The 23,447-nt window shown below is 38.2% G+C and overlaps 11 non-coding genes across 11 annotated transcripts; all 11 read left to right on the top strand.

The window, feature by feature from the left end:
- The first annotated feature begins 2,436 nt into the window (after positions 1 to 2,436).
- Positions 2,437 to 2,509, top strand: TRNAF-AAA (transfer RNA phenylalanine (anticodon AAA)). The gene has a single exon. It is a non-coding gene; the product is annotated as a tRNA-Phe (tRNA).
- Positions 2,510 to 4,765: 2,256 nt separating this feature from the next.
- On the top strand, positions 4,766 to 4,838 carry TRNAF-AAA (transfer RNA phenylalanine (anticodon AAA)). The gene has a single exon. It is a non-coding gene; the product is annotated as a tRNA-Phe (tRNA).
- A 2,835-nt stretch (positions 4,839 to 7,673) lies between these two features.
- On the top strand, positions 7,674 to 7,746 carry TRNAF-AAA (transfer RNA phenylalanine (anticodon AAA)). The gene has a single exon. It is a non-coding gene; the product is annotated as a tRNA-Phe (tRNA).
- Positions 7,747 to 8,836: 1,090 nt separating this feature from the next.
- On the top strand, positions 8,837 to 8,909 carry TRNAF-AAA (transfer RNA phenylalanine (anticodon AAA)). The gene has a single exon. It is a non-coding gene; the product is annotated as a tRNA-Phe (tRNA).
- Positions 8,910 to 11,746: 2,837 nt separating this feature from the next.
- Positions 11,747 to 11,819, top strand: TRNAF-AAA (transfer RNA phenylalanine (anticodon AAA)). The gene has a single exon. It is a non-coding gene; the product is annotated as a tRNA-Phe (tRNA).
- Positions 11,820 to 12,327: 508 nt separating this feature from the next.
- On the top strand, positions 12,328 to 12,400 carry TRNAF-GAA (transfer RNA phenylalanine (anticodon GAA)). The gene has a single exon. It is a non-coding gene; the product is annotated as a tRNA-Phe (tRNA).
- A 2,256-nt stretch (positions 12,401 to 14,656) lies between these two features.
- On the top strand, positions 14,657 to 14,729 carry TRNAF-AAA (transfer RNA phenylalanine (anticodon AAA)). Its single transcript has one exon. It is a non-coding gene; the product is annotated as a tRNA-Phe (tRNA).
- Positions 14,730 to 15,819: 1,090 nt separating this feature from the next.
- Positions 15,820 to 15,892, top strand: TRNAF-AAA (transfer RNA phenylalanine (anticodon AAA)). The gene has a single exon. It is a non-coding gene; the product is annotated as a tRNA-Phe (tRNA).
- A 508-nt stretch (positions 15,893 to 16,400) lies between these two features.
- Positions 16,401 to 16,473, top strand: TRNAF-GAA (transfer RNA phenylalanine (anticodon GAA)). Its single transcript has one exon. It is a non-coding gene; the product is annotated as a tRNA-Phe (tRNA).
- A 2,839-nt stretch (positions 16,474 to 19,312) lies between these two features.
- Positions 19,313 to 19,385, top strand: TRNAF-AAA (transfer RNA phenylalanine (anticodon AAA)). Its single transcript has one exon. It is a non-coding gene; the product is annotated as a tRNA-Phe (tRNA).
- Positions 19,386 to 21,641: 2,256 nt separating this feature from the next.
- TRNAF-AAA (transfer RNA phenylalanine (anticodon AAA)) lies at positions 21,642 to 21,714 on the top strand. Its single transcript has one exon. It is a non-coding gene; the product is annotated as a tRNA-Phe (tRNA).
- Positions 21,715 to 23,447: the final 1,733 nt, after the last annotated feature.

Here is a 23,447-nt window from a genome sequence, read left to right as displayed (position 1 = left end):
GACTCCTTAAAACATATCTCTACCATATGAGGTTAAAAATCCAGGTCCTGCATCTATTTTGTTTAATGGTTCAAATTAAAGTATGAAGACCCCAGCTATCAGAAGGCTGAAATAGCTCAGTTGGGAGAGCGTTAGTCTGAAGATCTAAAGGTCCCTGGTTCAATCCCGGGTTTCAGCACAGTTGAGAGGTTCCTTGCTTCTAACAAAATAGGTCTTGGAATCAGCTGTAGTACTTTTTCTCTATTCATCAAATTTTTTCCAACTGATCTACAACACATTCAATTTAACATAGACTTTGCTTTATGTCCTCCTTCTAAACTTGCTTCCACCTCTCTTACCTTCAGGTTTGACAATTAATATTTCCCATTTCATGCTTTTTTGTAAAGTAAACTCTTGTCTGCATTACCTTCCACTTCCCCTTGAACACAGATGTCAGTAGTCAGATGACATTGCTTACCTACTCATGCCAAATATATCTGGGTAATATAGTGCTAGTCCATTCAGAGTTAAAAAAACAACTACCTAACCTGGATCCCAAAAATGCTATTTACCCATTGCACCAGTTAACTGGGGAATGATACAGGACTCCTTAAAACATATCTCTACCATATGAGGTTTAAAATCCAGGTCCTGCATCTATTTTGTTAAATGGTTCAAATTAGAGTATGAAGACCCCAGTTATCAGAAGACCGAAATAGCTCAGTTGGGAGAGCGTTAGACTGAAGATCTAAAGGTCCCTGGTTCAATCATGGGTTTCGGCAAAGTTGAGAGGTTCCTTGCTTCTAACAAAATAGGTCTTGGAATCAGCTGTAGTACTTTTTCTCTATTCATCAAATTTTTTCCAACTGATCTACAACACAATCAATTTAACATAGACTTTGCTTTATGTCCTCCTTCTAATCTTGCTTCCACCTCTCTTACCTTCAGGTTTGACAATGAATATTTCCCATTTCATGCTTTTTTGTGCAGTGACATCTTTCCTGCATTACCTTCCACTTCCCCTTGAACACATATGTCAGTAGTCAGATGACATTGCTCACCTACTCATGCCACATATTTCTGGGTAATATAGTGCTAGTCCATTCAGAGTTAAAAAAAACAACTACCTAACCTGGATCCCAAAAATGCTATTTACCCATTGCACCAGTTAATTGCGGAATGATACAGGACTCCTTAAAACATATCTCTACCATATGAGGTTAAAAATCCAGGTCCTGCATCTATTTTGTTAAATGGTTTAAATTAAAGTATGAAGACCACAGATATAAGCAGGCTGAAATAGCTCAGTTGGGAGAGCGTTAGACTGAAGATCTAAAGGTCCCTGGTTCAATCCCGGGTTTCGGCACAGTTGAGAGGTTCCTTGCTTCTAACAAAATAGATCTTGGAATCAGCTGTAGTACTTTTTTCTCTATCAACATTTTTATCAACTGATCTACAAAATGATCAATTCAACATAGACGTTGCTTTCTGTCCTCCTTTTAAACTTTCTTCCACCTATCTTGCCTTCAGGATTGACTATGAATGTTTCCCATTTCGTCCTTTTTTGTAAAGTAAACTCTTGTCTGCATCACATTCCACTTCCCCTTGAACACAGATGTCAGTGGTCAGATGACATTGCTTACCTACTCATGCCAAATAAATCTGGGTAATATAGTGCTAGTCCATTCAGAGTTAAAAGAAACAACTACGTAACCTGGATCCCAAAAATGCTATTTACCCATTGCACCAGTTAACTGCGGAATGATACAGGACTCCTTAAACATATCTCTACCATATGAGGTTAAAAATCCAGGTCCTGCATCTATTTTGTTAAATGGTTCAAATTAAAGTATGAAGACCCCAGCTATCAGAAGGCTGAAATAGCTCAGTTGGGAGAGCGTTAGACTGAAGATCTAAAGGTCCCTGGTTCAATCCTGGGTTTCGGCACAGTTGAGAGGTTCCTTGCTTCTAACAAAATAGGTCTTGGAATCAGCTGTAGTACTTTTTCTCTATTCATCAAAGTTTTCCAACTGATCTACAACACAATCGATTTAACATAGACTTTGCTTTATGTCCTCCTTCTAAACTTGCTTCCACCTCTCTTACCTTCAGGTTTGACAATGAATATTTCCCATTTCATGCTTTTTTGTAAAGTAAACTCTTGTCTGCATTACCTTCCACTTCCCCTTGAACACAGATGTCAGTAGTCAGATGACATTGCTTACCTACTCATGCCAAATACGTCTGGGTAATATAGTGCTAGTCCATTCGGAGTAAAAAAGAAAAATGACCTAACCTGGATCCCAAAAATATTATTTACCCAATGCACCAGTTAATTGCGGAATGATACAGGACTCCTTAAAACATATCTCTACCATATGAGGTTGAAAATCCAGGTCCTGCATCTATTTCGTTAAATGGTTTAAATTAAAGTATGAAGACCACAGCTATAAGCAGGCCGAAATAGCTCAGTTGGGAGAGCGTTAGAGTAAAAATCTAAAGGTCCCTGGTTCAATCACGGGTTTTGGCACAGTTGAGAGGTTCCTTGCTTCTAACAAAATAGGTCTTGGAATCAGCTGTAGTACTTTTTTCTCTATCAACATTTTTATCAACTGATCTACAAAATGATCAATTCAACATAGACTTTGCTTTCTGTCCTCCTTTTAAACTTTCTTCCACCAATCTTGCCTTCAGGTTTGACTATGAATGTTTCCCATTTCGTCCTTTTTTGTAAAGTAAACTCTTGTCTGCATCACATTCCACTTCCCCTTGAACACAGATGTCAGTAGTCAGATGACATTGCTTACCTACTCATGCCAAATATATCTGGGTAATATAGTGCTAGTCCATTCAGAGTTAAAAAAACAACTACCTAACCTGAATCCCAAAAATGCTATTTACCCATTGCACCAGTTAACTGGGGAATGATACAGGACTCCTTAAAACATATCTCTACCATATGAGGTTTAAAATCCAGGTCCTGCATCTATTTTGTTAAATGGTTCAAAATAGAGTATGAAGACCCCAGTTATCAGAAGGCCGAAATAGCTCAGTTGGGAGAGCGATAGACTGAAGATTTAAAGGTCCCTGGTTCAATCCTGGGTTCCGGCACAGTTGATAGGTTCTTTGCTTCTGACAAAATAGGTCTTGGAATCAGCTGTAGTACTTTTTCTCTTTTCATCAAATTTTTTCCAACTGATCTACAACACAATCAATTTAACATAGACTTTGCTTTATGTCCTCCTTCTAATCTTGCTTCCACCTCTCTTACCTTCAGGTTTGACAATGAATATTTCCCATTTCATGCTTTTTTGTGCAGTAACCTCTTTACTGCATTACCTTCCATTTCCCCTTGAACACAGATGTCAGTAGTCAGATGACATTGCTTACCTACTCATGCCACATATTTCTGGGTAATATAGTGCTAGTCCATTCAGAGTTAAAAAAAACAACTACCTAACCTGGATCCCAAAAATGCTATTTACCCATTGCACCAGTTAATTGCGGAATGATACAGGACTCCTTAAAACATATCTCTACCATATGAGGTTAAAAATCCAGGTCCTGCATCTATTTTGTTAAATGGTTTAAAGTAAAGTATGAAGACCACAGATATAAGCAGGCCGAAATAGCTCAGTTGGGTGAGAGTTAGACTGAAGATCTAAAGGTCCCTGGTTCAATCCCGGGTTTCGGCACAGTTGAGAGGTTCCTTGCTTCTAACAAAATAGGTCTTGGAATCAGCTGTAGTACTTTTTTCTCTATCAACATTTTTATCAACTGATCTACAAAATGATCAATTCAACATAGACGTTGCTTTCTGTCCTCCTTTTAAACTTTCTTCCACCTATCTTGCCTTCAGGTTTGACTATGAATGTTTCCCATTTCGTCCTTTTTTGTAAAGTAAACTCTTGTCTGCATCACATTCCACTTCCCCTTGAACACAGATGTCAGTGGTCAGATGACATTGCTTACCTACTCATGCCAAATATATCTGGGTAATATAGTGCTAGTCCATTCAGAGTTAAAAGAAACAACTACGTAACCTGGATCCCAATAATGCTATTTACCCATTGCACCAGTTAACTGCGGAATGATACAGGACTCCTTAAACATATCTCTACCATATGAGGTTAAAAATCAAGGTCCTGCATCTATTTTGTTAAATGGTTCAAATTAAAGTATGAAGACCCCAGCTATCAGAAGGCTGAAATAGCTCAGTTGGGAGAGCGTTAGACTGAAGATCTAAAGGTCCCTGGTTCAATCCCGGGTTTCGGCACAGCTGAGAGGTTCCTTGCTACTAACAAAATAGGTCTTGGAATCAGCTGTAGTACTTTTTCTCTATTCATCAAAGTTTTCCAACTGATCTACAACACAATCGATTTAACATAGACTTTGCTTTATGTCCTCCTTCTAAACTTGCTTCCACCTCTCTTACCTTCAGGTTTGACAATGAATATTTCCCATTTCATGCTTTTTTGTAAAGTAAACTCTTGTCTGCATTACCTTCCACTTCCCCTTGAACACAGATGTCAGTAGTCAGATGACATTGCTTACCTACTCATGCCAAATACGTCTGGGTAATATAGTGCTAGTCCATTCGGAGTTAAAAAAAAAAATGACCTAACCTGGATCCCAAAAATATTATTTACCCATTGCACCAGTTAATTGCGGAATGATACAGGACTCCTTAAAACATATCTCTACCATATGAGGTTAAAAATCCAGGTCCTGCATCTATTTCGTTAAATGGTTTAAATTAAAGTATGAAGAACACAGCTATAAGCAGGCCGAAATAGCTCAGTTGGGAGAGCGTTAGAGTAAAAATCTAAAGGTCCCTGGTTCAATCACGGGTTTTGGCACAGTTGAGAGGTTCCTTGCTTCTAACAAAATAGGTCTTGGAATCAGCTGTAGTACTTTTTTCTCTATCAACATTTTTATCAACTGATCTACAAAATGATCAATTCAACATAGACTTTGCTTTCTGTCCTCCTTTTAAACTTTCTTCCACCTATCTTGCCTTCAGGTTTGACTATGAATGTTTCCCATTTCGTCCTTTTTTGTAAAGTAAACTCTTGTCTGCATCACATTCCACTTCCCCTTGAACACAGATGTCAGTAGTCAGATGACATTGCTTACCTACTCATGCCAAATATATCTGGGTAATATAGTGCTAGTCCATTCAGAGTTAAAAAAACAACTACCTAACCTGGATCCCAAAAATGCTATTTACCCATTGCACCAGTTAACTGGGGAATGATACAGGACTCCTTAAAACATATCTCTACCATATGAGGTTTAAAATCCAGGTCCTGCATCTATTTTGTTAAATGGTTTAAATTAAAGTATGAAGACTACAGCTAGCAGGAGGCAGAAATAGCTCAGTTGGGAGAGCGTTAGACTGAAGATCTAAAGGTCCCTGGTTTAATCCCGGGTTTCGGCACTGTTGAGAGGTTCCTTGCTTCTCACAAAGTAAGTCTTGGAATCAGCTGTAGTACTTTTTTCTCTATCAACATTTTTATCAACTGATCCACAAAATGATCAATTCAACATAGACTTTGCTTTCTGTCCTCCTTTTAAACTTTCTTCCACCTATCTTTCCTTCAGGTTTGACTATGAATGTTTCCCATTTCGTCCTTTTTTGTAAAGTAAACTCTTGTCTGCATCACATTCCACTTCCCCTTGAACACAGATGTCAGTAGTCAGATGACATTGCTTACCTACTCATGCCAAATATATCTGGGTAATATAATGATAGTCCATTCAGAGTTAAAAAAACAACTACCTAACCTGGATCCCAAAAATGCTATTTACCCATTGCACCAGTTAACTGGGGAATGATACAGGACTCCTTAAAACATATCTCTACCATATGAGGTTAAAAATCCAGGTCCTGCATCTATTTTGTTAAATGGTTCAAATTAAAGTATGAAGACCTCAGCTATCAGAAGGCCAAAATAGTTCAGTTGGGAGAGCGTTAGACTGAAGATCTAAAAGTCCCTGGTTCAATCCCGGGTTTCGGCACAGTTGAGAGGTTCCTTGCTTCTAACAAAATAGGTCTTGGAATCAGCTGTAGTACTTTTTCTCTATTCATCAAATTTTTTCTAACTGATCTACAACACAATCAATTTAACATAGACTTTGCTTTATGTCCTCCTTCTAAACTTGCTTCCACCTCTCTTACCTTCAGGTTTGACAATGAATATTTCCCATTTCATGCTTTTTTGTAAAGTAAACTCTTGTCTGCATTACCTTCCACCTCCCCTTGAATACAGATGTCAGTAGTCAGATGACATTGCTTACCTACTCATGCCAAATATATCTGGGTAATATAGTGCTAGTCCATTCAGAGTTAAAAAAACAACTACCTAACCTGGATCCCAAAACTGCTATTTGCCCATTGCACCAGTTAATTGCGGAATGATACAGGACTCCTTAAAACATATCTCTACCATATGAGGTTAAAAATCCAGGTCCTGCATCTATTTTGTTAAATGGTTTAAATTAAAGTATGAAGACCACAGCTATAAGCAGGCTGCAATAGCTCAGTTGGGAGAGCGTTAGACTGAAGATCTAAAGGTCCCTGGTTCAATTCCGGGTTTCGGCACAGTTGAGAGGTTCCTTGCTTCTAACAAAATAGGTCTTGGAATCAGCTGTAGTACTTTTTTCTCTATCAACATTTTTGTCAACTGATCTACAAAATGATCAATTCAACATAGACTTTGCTTTCTGTCCTCCTTTTAAACTTTCTTCCACCTATCTTGCCTTCAGGTTTGACAATGAATGTTTCCCATTTCGTCCTTTTTTGTAAAGTAAACTCTTGTCTGCATCACATTCCACTTCCCCTTGAACACAGATGTCAGTAGTCAGATGACATTGCTTACCTACTCATGCCAAATATATCTAGGTAATATAGTGCTAGTCCATTCAGAGTTAAAAAAACAACTACCTAACCTGGATCCCAAAAATGCTATTTACCCATTGCACCAGTTAACTGGGGAATGATACAGCACTCCTTAAAACATATCTCTACCATATGAGGTTAAAAATCCAGGTCCTGCATCTATTTTGTTAAATGGTTCAAATTAAAGTATGAAGACCCCAGCTATCAGAAGGCCGAAATAGCTCAGTTGGGAGAGCGTTAGACTGAAGATCTAAAGGTCCCTTGTTCAATCCCGGGTTTCGGCACAGTTGAGAGGTTCCTTGCTTCTAGCAAAATAGGTCTTGGAATCAGCTGTAGTACTTTTTCTCTATTCATCAAATTTTTTCCAACTGATCTACAACACAATCAATTTAACATAGACTTTGCTTTATATCCTCCTTCTAAACTTGCTTCCACCTCTCTTACCTTCAGGTTTGACAATGAATATTTCCCATTTCATGCTTTTATGTAAAGTAAACTCTTGTCTGCATTACCTTCCACTTCCCCTTGAACACAGATGTCAGTAGTCAGATGACATTGCTTACCTACTCATGCCAAATATATCTGGGTAATATAGTGCTAGTCCATTCAGAGTTAAAAAAACAACTACCTAACCTGGATCCCAAAAATGCTATTTACCCATTGCACCAGTTAATTGCGGAATGATACAGGACTCCTTAAAACATATCTCACCATATGAGGTTAAAAATCCAGGTCCTGCATCTATTTTGTTAAATGGTTTAAATTAAAGTATGAAGACCACAGCTATAAGCAGGCCGAAATAGCTAAGTTGGGAGAGCGTTAGACTAAAGATCTAAAGGTCCCTGGTTCAATCCCGGGTTTCGGCACAGTTGAGAGGTTCCTTGCTTCTAACAAAATAGGTCTTGGAATCAGCTGTAGTACTTTTTTCTCTATCAACATTTTTATCAACTGATCCACAAAATGATCAATTCAACATAGACTTTGCTTTCTGTCCTCCTTTTAAACTTTCTTCCACCTATCTTGCCTTCAGGTTTGACAATGAATGTTTCCCATTTCGTCCTTTTTTGTAAAGTAAACTCTTGTCTGCATCACATTCCACTTCCCCTTGAACACAGATGTCAGTAGTCAGATGACATTGCTTACCTACTCATGCCAAATATATCTGGGTAATATAGTGCTAGTCCATTCAGAGTTAAAAAAACAACTACCTAACCTGGATCCCAAAAATGCTATTTACCCATTGCACCAGTTAACTGGGGAATGATACAGGACTCCTTAAAACATATCTCTACCATATGAGGTTAAAAATCCAGGTCCTGCATCTATTTTGTTAAATGGTTCAAATTAAAGTATGAAGACCACAGCTATCAGAAGGCTGAAATAGCTCAGTTGGGAGAGCGTTAGACTGAAGACCTAAAGGTCCCTTGTTCAATCCCGGGTTTCGGCCCAGTTGAGAGGTTCCTTGCTTCTAGCAAAATAGGTCTTGGAATCAGCTGTAGTACTTTTTCTCTATTCATCAATTTTTTTCCAACTGATCTACAACACAATCAATTTAACATAGACTTTGCTTTATATCCTCCTTCTAAACTTGCTTCCACCTCTCTTACCTTCAGGTTTGACAATGAATATTTCCCATTTCATGCTTTTTTATAAAGTAAACTCTTGTCTGCATTACCTTTCACTTCCCCTTGAACACAGATGTCAGTAGTCAGATGACATTGCTTACCTACTCATGCCAAATATATCTGGGTAATATAGTGCTAGTCCATTCAGAGTTAAAAAAACAACTACCTAACCTGGATCCCAAAAATGCTATTTACCCATTGCACCAGTTAATTGCGGAATGATACAGGACTCCTTAAAACATATCTCACCATATGAGGTTAAACATCCAGGTCCTGCATCTATTTTGTTAAATGGTTTAAATTAAAGTATGAAGACCACAGCTATAAGCAGGCCGAAATAGCTAAGTTGGGAGAGCGTTACACTAAAGATCTAAAGGTCCCTGGTTTAATCCCGGGTTTCGGCACAGTTGAGAGGTTCCTTGCTTCTAACAAAATAGGTCTTGGAATCAGCTGTAGTACTTATTTCTCTATCAACATTTTTATCAACTGATCCACAAAATGATCAATTCAACATAGACTTTGCTTTCTGTCCTCCTTTTAAACTTTCTTCCACCTATCTTGCCTTCAGGTTTGACAATGAATGTTTCCCATTTCGTCCTTTTTTGTAAAGAAAACTCTTGTCTGCATCACATTCCACTTCCCCTTGAACACAGATGTCAGTAGTCAGATGACATTGCTTACCTACTCATGCCAAATATATCTGGGCAATATAGTGCTAGTCCATTCAGAGTTAAAAAAACAACTACCTAACCTGGATCCCAAAAATGCTATTTACCCATTGCACCAGTTAACTGGGGAATGATACAGGACTCCTTAAAACATATCTCTACCATATGAGGTTAAAAATCCAGGTCCTGCATCTATTTTGTTAAATGGTTCAAATTAAAGTATGAAGACCCCAGCTATCAGAAGGCCGAAATAGCTCAGTTGGGAGAGCGTTAGACTGAAGATCTGAAGGTCCCTGGTTCAATCCCGGGTTTCGGCACAGTTGAGAGGTTCCTTGCTTCTAACGAAATAGGTCTTGGAATCAGCTGTAGTACTTTTTTCTCTATCAACATTTTTATCAACTGATCTACAAAATGATCAATTCAACATAGACTTTGCTTTCTATCCTCCTTTTAAACTTTCTTCCACCTATCTTGCCTTCAGGTTTGACTATGAATGTTTTCCATTTCGTCCTTTTTTGTAAAGTAAACTCTTGTCTGCATCACATTCCACTTCCCCTTGAACAAAGATGTCAGTAGTCAGATGACATTGCTTACCTACTCATGCCAAATATATCTGGGTAATATAGTGCTAGTCCATTCAGAGTTAAAAAAACAACTACCTAACCTGGATCCCAAAAATGCTATTTACCCATTGCACCAGTTAACTGGGGAATGATACAGGACTCCTTAAAACATATCTCTACCATATGAGGTTAAAAATCCAGGTCCTGCATCTATTTTGTTAAATGGTTTAAATTAAAGTATGAAGACCACAGCTATAAGCAGGCCGAAATAGCTCAGTTGGGCGAGCGTTAGACTGAAGATCTAAAGGTCCCTGGTTCAATCCCGGGTTTCGGCACAGTTGAGAGGTTCCTTGCTTCTAACAAAATAGGTCTTGGGATCAGCTGTAGTTCTTTTTCTCTATTCATCAAATTTTTTCCAACTGATCTACAACACAATCAATTTAACATAGACTTTGCTTCATGTCCTCCTTTTAAACTTGCTTCCACCTCTCTTACCTTCAGGTTTGACAATGAATATTTCCCATTTCATGCTTTTTTGTAAAGTAAACTCTTGTCTGCATTACCTTCCACTTCCCCTTGAACACAGATGTCAGTAGTCAGATGACATTGCTTACCTACTCATGCCAAATATATCTGGGTAATATAGTGCTAGTCCATTCAGAGTTAAAAAAACAACTACCTAACCTGGATCCAAAAAATGCTATTTACCCATTGCACCAGTTAATTGCGGAATGATACAGGACTCCTTAAAACATATCTCTACCATGTGAGGTTAAAAATCCAGGTCCTGCATCTATTTTGTTAAATGGTTTAAATTAAAGTATGAAGACCACAGCTATAAGCAGGCAGAAATAGCTCAGTTGGGAGAGCGTTAGACTGAAGATCTGAAGGTCACTGGTTCAATCCCGGGTTTTGGCACAGTTGAGAGGTTCCTTGCTTCTAACAACATAGGTCTTGGAATCAGCTGTAGTACTTTTTCTCTATTCATCAAATTTTTTCCAACTGATCTACAACACAATCAATTTAACATAGACTTTGCTTTATGTCCTTCTTCTAAACTTGCTTCCACCTCTCTTACCTTCAGGTTTGACAATGAATATTTCCCATTTCATGCTTTTTTGTAAAGTAAATTATTGTCTGCATTACCTTCCACTTCCCCTTGAACACAGATGTCAGTAGTCAGATGACATTGCTTACCTACTCATGCCAAATATATCTGGGTAATATAGTGCTAGTCCATTCAGAGTTAAAAAAACAACTACCTAACCTGGATCCCAAAAATGCTATTTACCCATTGCACCAGTTAACTGGGGAATGATACAGGACTCCTTAAAACATATCTCTACCATATGAGGTTAAAAATCCAGGTCCTGCATCTATTTTGTTAAATGGTTCAAATTAAAGTATGAAGACCACAGCTATCAGAAGGCTGAAATAGCTCAGTTGGGAGAGCGTTAGACTGAAGATCTAAAGGTCCCTTGTTCAATCCCGGGTTTCGGCCCAGTTGAGAGGTTCCTTGCTTCTAGCAAAATAGGTCTTGGAATCAGCTGTAGTACTTTTTCTCTATTCATCAATTTTTTTCCAACTGATCTACAACACAATCAATTTAACATAGACTTTGCTTTATATCCTCCTTCTAAACTTGCTTCCACCTCTCTTACCTTCAGGTTTGACAATGAATATTTCCCATTTCATGCTTTTTTATAAAGTAAACTCTTGTCTGCATTACCTTTCACTTCCCCTTGAACACAGATGTCAGTAGTCAGATGACATTGCTTACCTACTCATGCCAAATATATCTGGGTAATATAGTGCTAGTCCATTCAGAGTTAAAAAAACAACTACCTAACCTGGATCCCAAAAATGCTATTTACCCATTGCACCAGTTAATTGCGGAATGATACAGGACTCCTTAAAACATATCTCACCATATGAGGTTAAACATCCAGGTCCTGCATCTATTTTGTTAAATGGTTTAAATTAAAGTATGAAGACCACAGCTATAAGCAGGCCGAAATAGCTAAGTTGGGAGAGCGTTACACTAAAGATCTAAAGGTCCCTGGTTTAATCCCGGGTTTCGGCACAGTTGAGAGGTTCCTTGCTTCTAACAAAATAGGTCTTGGAATCAGCTGTAGTACTTATTTCTCTATCAACATTTTTATCAACTGATCCACAAAATGATCAATTCAACATAGACTTTGCTTTCTGTCCTCCTTTTAAACTTTCTTCCACCTATCTTGCCTTCAGGTTTGACAATGAATGTTTCCCATTTCGTCCTTTTTTGTAAAGAAAACTCTTGTCTGCATCACATTCCACTTCCCCTTGAACACAGATGTCAGTAGTCAGATGACATTGCTTACCTACTCATGCCAAATATATCTGGGCAATATAGTGCTAGTCCATTCAGAGTTAAAAAAACAACTACCTAACCTGGATCCCAAAAATGCTATTTACCCATTGCACCAGTTAACTGGGGAATGATACAGGACTCCTTAAAACATATCTCTACCATATGAGGTTAAAAATCCAGGTCCTGCATCTATTTTGTTAAATGGTTCAAATTAAAGTATGAAGACCCCAGCTATCAGAAGGCCGAAATAGCTCAGTTGGGAGAGCGTTAGACTGAAGATCTAAAGGTCCCTGGTTCAATCCCGGGTTTCGGCACAGTTGAGAGGTTCCTTGCTTCTAACGAAATAGGTCTTGGAATCAGCTGTAGTACTTTTTTCTCTATCAACATTTTTATCAACTGATCTACAAAATGATCAATTCAACATAGACTTTGCTTTCTATCCTCCTTTTAAACTTTCTTCCACCTATCTTGCCTTCAGGTTTGACTATGAATGTTTTCCATTTCGTCCTTTTTTGTAAAGTAAACTCTTGTCTGCATCACATTCCACTTCCCCTTGAACAAAGATGTCAGTAGTCAGATGACATTGCTTACCTACTCATGCCAAATATATCTGGGTAATATAGTGCTAGTCCATTCAGAGTTAAAAAAACAACTACCTAACCTGGATCCCAAAAATGCTATTTACCCATTGCACCAGTTAACTGGGGAATGATACAGGACTCCTTAAAACATATCTCTACCATATGAGGTTAAAAATCCAGGTCCTGCATCTATTTTGTTAAATGGTTTAAATTAAAGTATGAAGACCACAGCTATAAGCAGGCCGAAATAGCTCAGTTGGGCGAGCGTTAGACTGAAGATCTAAAGGTCCCTGGTTCAATCCCGGGTTTCGGCACAGTTGAGAGGTTCCTTGCTTCTAACAAAATAGGTCTTGGGATCAGCTGTAGTTCTTTTTCTCTATTCATCAAATTTTTTCCAACTGATCTACAACACAATCAATTTAACATAGACTTTGCTTCATGTCCTCCTTTTAAACTTGCTTCCACCTCTCTTACCTTCAGGTTTGACAATGAATATTTCCCATTTCATGCTTTTTTGTAAAGTAAACTCTTGTCTGCATTACCTTCCACTTCCCCTTGAACACAGATGTCAGTAGTCAGATGACATTGCTTACCTACTCATGCCAAATATATCTGGGTAATATAGTGCTAGTCCATTCAGAGTTAAAAAAACAACTACCTAACCTGGATCCAAAAAATGCTATTTACCCATTGCACCAGTTAATTGCGGAATGATACAGGACTCCTTAAAACATATCTCTACCATGTGAGGTTAAAAATCCAGGTCCTGCATCTATTTTGTTAAATGGTTTAAATTAAAGTATGAAGACCACAGCTATAAGCAGGCAGAAATAGCTCAGTTGGGAGAGCGTTAGACTGAAGATCTGAAGGTCACTGGTTCAATCCCGGGTTTTGGCACAGTTGAGAGGTTCCTTGCTTCTAACAACATAGGTCTTGGAATCAGCTGTAGTACTTTTTCTCTATTCATCAAATTTTTTCCAACTGATCTACAACACAATCAATTTAACATAGACTTTGCTTTATGTCCTTCTTCTAAACTTGCTTCCACCTCTCTTACCTTCAGGTTTGACAATGAATATTTCCCATTTCATGCTTTTTTGTAAAGTAAATTATTGTCTGCATTACCTTCCACTTCCCCTTGAACACAGATGTCAGTAGTCAGATGACATTGCTTACCTACTCATGCCAAATATATCTGGGTAATATAGTGCTAGTCCATTCAGAGTTAAAAAAACCACTACCTAACCTGGATCCCAAAAATGCTATTTGCCCATTGCACCAGTTAATTGCGGAATGATACATGACTCCTTAAAACATATCTCTACCATATGAGGTTAAAAATCCAGGTCCTGCATCTATTTTGTTAAATGGTTTAAATTAAAGTATGAAGACTACAGCTAGCAGGAGGCAGAAATAGCTCAGTTGGGAGAGCGTTAAACTGAAGATCTAAAGGTCCCTGGTTTAATCCCGGGTTTCGGCACTGTTGAGAGGTTCCTTGCTTCTCACAAAATAGGTCTTGGGATCAGCTGTAGTTCTTTTTCTCTATTCATCAAATTTTTTCCAACTAATCTACAACACAATCAATTTAACATAGACTTTGCTTTATATCCTCCTTCTAAACTTGCTTCCACCTCTCTTACCTTCAGGTTTGACAATGAATATTTCCCATTTCATGCTTTTATGTAAAGTAAACTCTTGTCTGCATTACCTTCCACTTCCCCTTGAACACAGATGTCAGTAGTCAGATGACATTGCTTACCTACTCATGCCAAATATATCTGGGTAATATAGTGCTAGTCCATTCAGAGTTAAAAAAACAACTACCTAACCTGGATCCCAAAAATGCTATTTACCCATTGCACCAGTTAATTGCGGAATGATACAGGACTCCTTAAAACATATCTCACCATATGAGGTTAAAAATCCAGGTCCTGCATCTATTTTGTTAAATGGTTTAAATTAAAGTATGAAGACCACAGCTATAAGCAGGCCGAAATAGCTAAGTTGGGAGAGCGTTAGACTAAAGATCTAAAGGTCCCTGGTTCAATCCCGGGTTTCGGCACAGTTGAGAGGTTCCTTGCTTCTAACAAAATAGGTCTTGGAATCAGCTGTAGTACTTTTTTCTCTATCAACATTTTTATCAACTGATCCACAAAATGATCAATTCAACATAGACTTTGCTTTCTGTCCTCCTTTTAAACTTTCTTCCACCTATCTTGCCTTCAGGTTTGACAATGAATGTTTCCCATTTCGTCCTTTTTTGTAAAGTAAACTCTTGTCTGCATCACATTCCACTTCCCCTTGAACACAGATGTCAGTAGTCAGATGACATTGCTTACCTACTCATGCCAAATATATCTGGGTAATATAGTGCTAGTCCATTCAGAGTTAAAAAAACAACTACCTAACCTGGATCCCAAAAATGCTATTTACCCATTGCACCAGTTAACTGGGGAATGATACAGGACTCCTTAAAACATATCTCTACCATATGAGGTTAAAAATCCAGGTCCTGCATCTATTTTGTTAAATGGTTCAAATTAAAGTATGAAGACCACAGCTATCAGAAGGCCGAAATAGCTCAGTTGGGAGAGCGTTAGACTGAAGATCTAAAGGTCCCTGGTTCAATCCCGGGTTTCGGCCCAGTTGAGAGGTTCCTTGCTTCTAGCAAAATAGGTCTTGGAATCAGCTGTAGTACTTTTTCTCTATTCATCAAATTTTTTCCAACTGATCTACAACACAATCAATTTAACATAGACTTTGCTTTATATCCTCCTTCTAAACTTGCTTCCACCTCTCTTACCTTCAGGTTTGACAATGAATATTTCCCATTTCATGCTTTTTTATAAAGTAAACTCTTGTCTGCATTACCTTTCACTTCCCCTTGAACACAGATGTCAGTAGTCAGATGACATTGCTTACCTACTCATGCCAAATATATCTGGGTAATATAGTGCTAGTCCATTCAGAGTTAAAAAAACAACTACCTAACCTGGATCCCAAAAATGCTATTTACCCATTGCACCAGTTAATTGCGGAATGATACAGGACTCCTTAAAACATATCTCACCATATGAGGTTAAACATCCAGGTCCTGCATCTATTTTGTTAAATGGTTTAAATTAAAGTATGAAGACCACAGCTATAAGCAGGCCGAAATAGCTAAGTTGGGAGAGCGTTACACTAAAGATCTAAAGGTCCCTGGTTCAATCCCGGGTTTCGGCACAGTTGAGAGGTTCCTTGCTTCTAACAAAATAGGTCTTGGAATCAGCTGTAGTACTTATTTCTCTATCAACATTTTTATCAACTGATCCACAAAATGATCAATTCAACATAGACTTTGCTTTCTGTCCTCCTTTTAAACTTTCTTCCACCTATCTTGCCTTCAGGTTTGACAATGAATGTTTCCCATTTCGTCCTTTTTTGTAAATAAAACTCTTGTCTGCATCACATTCCACTTCCCCTTGAACACAGATGTCAGTAGTCAGATGACATTGCTTACCTACTCATGCCAAATATATCTGGGTAATATAGTGCTAGTCCATTCAGAGTTAAAAAAACAACTACCTAACCTGGATCCCAAAAATGCTATTTACCCATTGCACCAGTTAACTGGGGAATGATACAGGACTCCTTAAAACATATCTCTACCATATGAGGTTAAAAATCCAGGTCCTGCATCTATTTTGTTAAATGGTTCAAATTAAAGTATGAAGACCCCAGCTATCAGAAGGCCGAAATAGCTCAGTTGGGAGAGCGTTAGACTGAAGATCTAAAGGTCCCTGGTTCAATCCCGGGTTTCGGCACAGTTGAGAGGTTCCTTGCTTCTAACGAAATAGGTCTTGGAATCAGCTGTAGTACTTTTTTCTCTATCAACATTTTTATCAACTGATCTACAAAATGATCAATTCAACATAGACGTTGCTTTCTGTCCTCCTTTTAAATTTTCTTCCACCTATCTTGCCTTCAGGTTTGACTATGAATGTTTCCCATTTCGTCCTTTTTTGTAAAGTAAACTCTTGTCTGCATCACATTCCACTCCTCCTTGAACACAGATGTCAGTAGTCAGATGACATTGCTTACCTACTCATGCCAAATATATCTGGGTGATATAGTGCTAGTCCATTCAGAGTTAAAAAAACAACTACCTAACCTGGATCCCAAAAATGCTATTTACCCATTGCACCAGTTAACTGCGGAATGATACAGGACTCCTTAAAACATATCTCTACCATATGAGGTTAAAAATCCAGGTCCTGCATCTATTTTGTTTAATGGTTCAAATTAAAGTATGAAGACCCCAGCTATCAGAAGGCTGAAATAGCTCAGTTGGGAGAGCGTTAGTCTGAAGATCTAAAGGTCCCTGGTTCAATCCCGGGTTTCAGCACAGTTGAGAGGTTCCTTGCTTCTAACAAAATAGGTCTTGGAATCAGCTGTAGTACTTTTTCTCTATTCATCAAATTTTTTCCAACTGATCTACAACACATTCAATTTAACATAGACTTTGCTTTATGTCCTCCTTCTAAACTTGCTTCCACCTCTCTTACCTTCAGGTTTGACAATTAATATTTCCCATTTCATGCTTTTTTGTAAAGTAAACTCTTGTCTGCATTACCTTCCACTTCCCCTTGAACACAGATGTCAGTAGTCAGATGACATTGCTTACCTACTCATGCCAAATATATCTGGGTAATATAGTGCTAGTCCATTCAGAGTTAAAAAAACAACTACCTAACCTGGATCCCAAAAATGCTATTTACCCATTGCACCAGTTAACTGGGGAATGATACAGGACTCCTTAAAACATATCTCTACCATATGAGGTTTAAAATCCAGGTCCTGCATCTATTTTGTTAAATGGTTCAAATTAGAGTATGAAGACCCCAGTTATCAGAAGACCGAAATAGCTCAGTTGGGAGAGCGTTAGACTGAAGATCTAAAGGTCCCTGGTTCAATCATGGGTTTCGGCAAAGTTGAGAGGTTCCTTGCTTCTAACAAAATAGGTCTTGGAATCAGCTGTAGTACTTTTTCTCTATTCATCAAATTTTTTCCAACTGATCTACAACACAATCAATTTAACATAGACTTTGCTTTATGTCCTCCTTCTAATCTTGCTTCCACCTCTCTTACCTTCAGGTTTGACAATGAATATTTCCCATTTCATGCTTTTTTGTGCAGTAACATCTTTCCTGCATTACCTTCCACTTCCCCTTGAACACATATGTCAGTAGTCAGATGACATTGCTCACCTACTCATGCCACATATTTCTGGGTAATATAGTGCTAGTCCATTCAGAGTTAAAAAAAACAACTACCTAACCTGGATCCCAAAAATGCTATTTACCCATTGCACCAGTTAATTGCGGAATGATACAGGACTCCTTAAAACATATCTCTACCATATGAGGTTAAAAATCCAGGTCCTGCATCTATTTTGTTAAATGGTTTAAATTAAAGTATGAAGACCACAGATATAAGCAGGCTGAAATAGCTCAGTTGGGAGAGCGTTAGACTGAAGATCTAAAGGTCCCTGGTTCAATCCCGGGTTTCGGCACAGTTGAGAGGTTCCTTGCTTCTAACAAAATAGATCTTGGAATCAGCTGTAGTACTTTTTTCTCTATCAACATTTTTATCAACTGATCTACAAAATGATCAATTCAACATAGACGTTGCTTTCTGTCCTCCTTTTAAACTTTCTTCCACCTATCTTGCCTTCAGGATTGACTATGAATGTTTCCCATTTCGTCCTTTTTTGTAAAGTAAACTCTTGTCTGCATCACATTCCACTTCCCCTTGAACACAGATGTCAGTGGTCAGATGACATTGCTTACCTACTCATGCCAAATAAATCTGGGTAATATAGTGCTAGTCCATTCAGAGTTAAAAGAAACAACTACGTAACCTGGATCCCAAAAATGCTATTTACCCATTGCACCAGTTAACTGCGGAATGATACAGGACTCCTTAAACATATCTCTACCATATGAGGTTAAAAATCCAGGTCCTGCATCTATTTTGTTAAATGGTTCAAATTAAAGTATGAAGACCCCAGCTATCAGAAGGCTGAAATAGCTCAGTTGGGAGAGCGTTAGACTGAAGATCTAAAGGTCCCTGGTTCAATCCTGGGTTTCGGCACAGTTGAGAGGTTCCTTGCTTCTAACAAAATAGGTCTTGGAATCAGCTGTAGTACTTTTTCTCTATTCATCAAAGTTTTCCAACTGATCTACAACACAATCGATTTAACATAGACTTTGCTTTATGTCCTCCTTCTAAACTTGCTTCCACCTCTCTTACCTTCAGGTTTGACAATGAATATTTCCCATTTCATGCTTTTTTGTAAAGTAAACTCTTGTCTGCATTACCTTCCACTTCCCCTTGAACACAGATGTCAGTAGTCAGATGACATTGCTTACCTACTCATGCCAAATACGTCTGGGTAATATAGTGCTAGTCCATTCGGAGTAAAAAAGAAAAATGACCTAACCTGGATCCCAAAAATATTATTTACCCAATGCACCAGTTAATTGCGGAATGATACAGGACTCCTTAAAACATATCTCTACCATATGAGGTTGAAAATCCAGGTCCTGCATCTATTTCGTTAAATGGTTTAAATTAAAGTATGAAGACCACAGCTATAAGCAGGCCGAAATAGCTCAGTTGGGAGAGCGTTAGAGTAAAAATCTAAAGGTCCCTGGTTCAATCACGGGTTTTGGCACAGTTGAGAGGTTCCTTGCTTCTAACAAAATAGGTCTTGGAATCAGCTGTAGTACTTTTTTCTCTATCAACATTTTTATCAACTGATCTACAAAATGATCAATTCAACATAGACTTTGCTTTCTGTCCTCCTTTTAAACTTTCTTCCACCAATCTTGCCTTCAGGTTTGACTATGAATGTTTCCCATTTCGTCCTTTTTTGTAAAGTAAACTCTTGTCTGCATCACATTCCACTTCCCCTTGAACACAGATGTCAGTAGTCAGATGACATTGCTTACCTACTCATGCCAAATATATCTGGGTAATATAGTGCTAGTCCATTCAGAGTTAAAAAAACAACTACCTAACCTGAATCCCAAAAATGCTATTTACCCATTGCACCAGTTAACTGGGGAATGATACAGGACTCCTTAAAACATATCTCTACCATATGAGGTTTAAAATCCAGGTCCTGCATCTATTTTGTTAAATGGTTCAAAATAGAGTATGAAGACCCCAGTTATCAGAAGGCCGAAATAGCTCAGTTGGGAGAGCGATAGACTGAAGATTTAAAGGTCCCTGGTTCAATCCTGGGTTCCGGCACAGTTGATAGGTTCTTTGCTTCTGACAAAATAGGTCTTGGAATCAGCTGTAGTACTTTTTCTCTTTTCATCAAATTTTTTCCAACTGATCTACAACACAATCAATTTAACATAGACTTTGCTTTATGTCCTCCTTCTAATCTTGCTTCCACCTCTCTTACCTTCAGGTTTGACAATGAATATTTCCCATTTCATGCTTTTTTGTGCAGTAACCTCTTTACTGCATTACCTTCCATTTCCCCTTGAACACAGATGTCAGTAGTCAGATGACATTGCTTACCTACTCATGCCACATATTTCTGGGTAATATAGTGCTAGTCCATTCAGAGTTAAAAAAAACAACTACCTAACCTGGATCCCAAAAATGCTATTTACCCATTGCACCAGTTAATTGCGGAATGATACAGGACTCCTTAAAACATATCTCTACCATATGAGGTTAAAAATCCAGGTCCTGCATCTATTTTGTTAAATGGTTTAAAGTAAAGTATGAAGACCACAGATATAAGCAGGCCGAAATAGCTCAGTTGGGTGAGAGTTAGACTGAAGATCTAAAGGTCCCTGGTTCAATCCCGGGTTTCGGCACAGTTGAGAGGTTCCTTGCTTCTAACAAAATAGGTCTTGGAATCAGCTGTAGTACTTTTTTCTCTATCAACATTTTTATCAACTGATCTACAAAATGATCAATTCAACATAGACGTTGCTTTCTGTCCTCCTTTTAAACTTTCTTCCACCTATCTTGCCTTCAGGTTTGACTATGAATGTTTCCCATTTCGTCCTTTTTTGTAAAGTAAACTCTTGTCTGCATCACATTCCACTTCCCCTTGAACACAGATGTCAGTGGTCAGATGACATTGCTTACCTACTCATGCCAAATATATCTGGGTAATATAGTGCTAGTCCATTCAGAGTTAAAAGAAACAACTACGTAACCTGGATCCCAATAATGCTATTTACCCATTGCACCAGTTAACTGCGGAATGATACAGGACTCCTTAAACATATCTCTACCATATGAGGTTAAAAATCAAGGTCCTGCATCTATTTTGTTAAATGGTTCAAATTAAAGTATGAAGACCCCAGCTATCAGAAGGCTGAAATAGCTCAGTTGGGAGAGCGTTAGACTGAAGATCTAAAGGTCCCTGGTTCAATCCCGGGTTTCGGCACAGCTGAGAGGTTCCTTGCTACTAACAAAATAGGTCTTGGAATCAGCTGTAGTACTTTTTCTCTATTCATCAAAGTTTTCCAACTGATCTACAACACAATCGATTTAACATAGACTTTGCTTTATGTCCTCCTTCTAAACTTGCTTCCACCTCTCTTACCTTCAGGTTTGACAATGAATATTTCCCATTTCATGCTTTTTTGTAAAGTAAACTCTTGTCTGCATTACCTTCCACTTCCCCTTGAACACAGATGTCAGTAGTCAGATGACATTGCTTACCTACTCATGCCAAATACGTCTGGGTAATATAGTGCTAGTCCATTCGGAGTTAAAAAAAAAAATGACCTAACCTGGATCCCAAAAATATTATTTACCCATTGCACCAGTTAATTGCGGAATGATACAGGACTCCTTAAAACATATCTCTACCATATGAGGTTAAAAATCCAGGTCCTGCATCTATTTCGTTAAATGGTTTAAATTAAAGTATGAAGAACACAGCTATAAGCAGGCCGAAATAGCTCAGTTGGGAGAGCGTTAGAGTAAAAATCTAAAGGTCCCTGGTTCAATCACGGGTTTTGGCACAGTTGAGAGGTTCCTTGCTTCTAACAAAATAGGTCTTGGAATCAGCTGTAGTACTTTTTTCTCTATCAACATTTTTATCAACTGATCTACAAAATGATCAATTCAACATAGACTTTGCTTTCTGTCCTCCTTTTAAACTTTCTTCCACCTATCTTGCCTTCAGGTTTGACTATGAATGTTTCCCATTTCGTCCTTTTTTGTAAAGTAAACTCTTGTCTGCATCACATTCCACTTCCCCTTGAACACAGATGTCAGTAGTCAGATGACATTGCTTACCTACTCATGCCAAATATATCTGGGTAATATAGTGCTAGTCCATTCAGAGTTAAAAAAACAACTACCTAACCTGGATCCCAAAAATGCTATTTACCCATTGCACCAGTTAACTGGGGAATGATACAGGACTCCTTAAAACATATCTCTACCATATGAGGTTTAAAATCCAGGTCCTGCATCTATTTTGTTAAATGGTTTAAATTAAAGTATGAAGACTACAGCTAGCAGGAGGCAGAAATAGCTCAGTTGGGAGAGCGTTAGACTGAAGATCTAAAGGTCCCTGGTTTAATCCCGGGTTTCGGCACTGTTGAGAGGTTCCTTGCTTCTCACAAAGTAAGTCTTGGAATCAGCTGTAGTACTTTTTTCTCTATCAACATTTTTATCAACTGATCCACAAAATGATCAATTCAACATAGACTTTGCTTTCTGTCCTCCTTTTAAACTTTCTTCCACCTATCTTTCCTTCAGGTTTGACTATGAATGTTTCCCATTTCGTCCTTTTTTGTAAAGTAAACTCTTGTCTGCATCACATTCCACTTCCCCTTGAACACAGATGTCAGTAGTCAGATGACATTGCTTACCTACTCATGCCAAATATATCTGGGTAATATAATGATAGTCCATTCAGAGTTAAAAAAACAACTACCTAACCTGGATCCCAAAAATGCTATTTACCCATTGCACCAGTTAACTGGGGAATGATACAGGACTCCTTAAAACATATCTCTACCATATGAGGTTAAAAATCCAGGTCCTGCATCTATTTTGTTAAATGGTTCAAATTAAAGTATGAAGACCTCAGCTATCAGAAGGCCAAAATAGTTCAGTTGGGAGAGCGTTAGACTGAAGATCTAAAAGTCCCTGGTTCAATCCCGGGTTTCGGCACAGTTGAGAGGTTCCTTGCTTCTAACAAAATAGGTCTTGGAATCAGCTGTAGTACTTTTTCTCTATTCATCAAATTTTTTCTAACTGATCTACAACACAATCAATTTAACATAGACTTTGCTTTATGTCCTCCTTCTAAACTTGCTTCCACCTCTCTTACCTTCAGGTTTGACAATGAATATTTCCCATTTCATGCTTTTTTGTAAAGTAAACTCTTGTCTGCATTACCTTCCACCTCCCCTTGAATACAGATGTCAGTAGTCAGATGACATTGCTTACCTACTCATGCCAAATATATCTGGGTAATATAGTGCTAGTCCATTCAGAGTTAAAAAAACAACTACCTAACCTGGATCCCAAAACTGCTATTTGCCCATTGCACCAGTTAATTGCGGAATGATACAGGACTCCTTAAAACATATCTCTACCATATGAGGTTAAAAATCCAGGTCCTGCATCTATTTTGTTAAATGGTTTAAATTAAAGTATGAAGACCACAGCTATAAGCAGGCTGCAATAGCTCAGTTGGGAGAGCGTTAGACTGAAGATCTAAAGGTCCCTGGTTCAATTC

The sequence above is a fragment of the Lissotriton vulgaris genome, chromosome 8 (genome assembly GCF_964263255.1).
Source record: "Lissotriton vulgaris chromosome 8, aLisVul1.2, whole genome shotgun sequence".
NCBI lineage: Eukaryota > Metazoa > Chordata > Amphibia > Caudata > Salamandridae > Lissotriton > Lissotriton vulgaris.
The sequence above is the reverse complement of the archived record's forward strand: the minus strand, read 5'-3'. Positions and strand labels throughout refer to the sequence as shown.